The sequence below is a fragment of the Microtus ochrogaster genome, chromosome 4 (assembly GCF_000317375.1).
Source record: "Microtus ochrogaster isolate Prairie Vole_2 chromosome 4, MicOch1.0, whole genome shotgun sequence".
NCBI classification, from domain to species: domain Eukaryota; kingdom Metazoa; phylum Chordata; class Mammalia; order Rodentia; family Cricetidae; genus Microtus; species Microtus ochrogaster.
In genome coordinates this window covers 8,372,974-8,374,990 of record NC_022011.1, presented here as the reverse complement: position 1 = coordinate 8,374,990, position 2,017 = coordinate 8,372,974, and the positions used below count along the sequence as shown (strand labels likewise).

Below are 2,017 nucleotides of genomic sequence, written 5' to 3'. Positions count from 1 at the left end.
AATAAATAAATAAATTAAAAAAAATAGATCCAAAACATAAACAGACCTTTAGAAAAGAATTGAGAACTAATCAGCTGATAACATAAGCCTTCCTTTAAATTCCATTTTATAGAAAATAGGGCATATCTGCTTCCTTCTCAAGCAGCTTAGAGGGGTTGTAATCCAGAAATTTTATTTATTTTAATTGTGAAAAATATGGTGTCTCCCTTTACAATCTGACTGGTAGCATGGACGTTATCTGTGGTAATAGAGGTGGTTGCTCATTCCTGGACTCTTAAAATGGTTAAGTCCTAAGCATTAGATTGCAAAATTACTCACCCAGAAAAAATAAATACTACAACATGAAAGATATGAAAACTTAATGCATCCTTTAAAACATCTGCAGAGCAGCAGCGTGGGGCTCATGGGGATTAGCAGAGCTGTAGCTTGAATGACTAATCTCTACCACCAAGGATCTTGGCCATCACAGAGCATATACTGTCCCTGAGAAGCTCACCATGATTGTAAAACAACTCTGTGTCCAAACAGAAATAAAACAAGAACGTGCTCTCATCTGCAAGGTTCAGGATCCTGCATGGCCCCCAGTAGTGAGCACCACTCCTCTGGCATGCCATGGCAACAGTGGACGCACAAGAAAGGATAAAGGTTACTGATACCAGGCTGCCTGTCCCACTAGAGCCCTCCATAAGGAACCAGAGACAAGAACGGAAGCAGGGTACTGCAGCAGGACTTGTGCTTTATTGTGGGAGATATGAGGAACGTGGGTGGGCAGCAGAACCTAGGCTTTGTTCTTGGTCCTGACCACACAGCCCTTGACCTCCATTCATAAATAGGAACAGACACTGCTCAGTTGGCCCCTCCTGCCCCGGAACAGGAACCTACTGTGTAAGGGGCTCATGCCCAGCCTGGTACTGAAACCGTCCCAGTGGTGCTGGTCATGGGCATCTCCATGCTGGCCAGGCAGCTTCCGTGCAGGCTGATGCGGCTTCTTTCATCCTAGTACTTGTCCCCATCCTGCTCTGAGGAGTCCACGAGGGTGCTCAGCTTGTTCCCAGGTTGCCCTCTCTGGAGGAGGTCTGCTTTGGCAGCTCCCCTGTCCAGGTACACTTTGTACATGGGGTCCCTATGTAGGGAAGCAGGCGGTGCTCACTGTGAACACAGTCAGCTTGTCCACAGCCAGCAGCAGAAACCTAATGAATTTGATTTAAGCCGGGATTGAAAGAAGGTGCCCTCGATGGACGGGACCTTCTGTGCTCACCTTGTAAAGACCCCCTGTGTACCCTTCTTGTTTTTCAAACAGAGAAACAGTTGTACACAGCCTGGGCCACGAACTCACCCACCCGCTTCAGAAGCCTTGTGCAGTGGAGTACCTGTCCATCATGTTGGTACAGGCCTCGCCCTCAGTGGAGGACAGGAAGTAATACTGAGACTTACAGTAGTATTGCAGATTCCACAGCATGTGGGGCTGCTGGAAGCTGGGATGGTCCAGTTTCCCAGATCCTCCACTGGACCACTTCAGCTCTGGCCACCAACACTGCTTGCTCTTGCGTATTTAGATCCATCAAACTGAAAGCTGTTGCTGGCTCTACAGTTCTCTAACAGTTCATCCGCTATATACACCGTTACCCTCTCCAAGGATTCGAGGACCTGCATGGTCAGGTCAGCCTGGACTGCTCTGCTGGCCATGACCCAAGAAGATAAATACTCCTGAGTACCTGACATCTCAGGATTCTGAATGATTGTTTCTAGACATGTATCTGAAGAAGAGCATCAGGTACACTCGTGTGCCTTGTGGTAGTCACCCTTCTCGATGCTTGCCTCCATGTGGTGGGGGCATCTTTCTGGGTGATCAAAACCAATACCATGAGCCTCTGCACTGTTCAGAACTGGTGCTGTGGCAGGCGATGGTGGAGCCTCCTTGCTCCCTTCCCTGTGGCAGCTACATGCACTCTAACAGAACTAATTTGTTTTTTTTTAGCAGAAGCTACTATTGATGGCTACTTCCTCATCTGCCTGT

General features: G+C 47.9%; 1 pseudogene; it reads right to left on the bottom strand.

Moving 5' to 3' along the window:
* Nucleotides 1-996: 996 nt before the first annotated feature.
* LOC102002239 lies at nt 997-1,812 on the bottom strand (annotated as a pseudogene).
* Nucleotides 1,813-2,017: the final 205 nt, after the last annotated feature.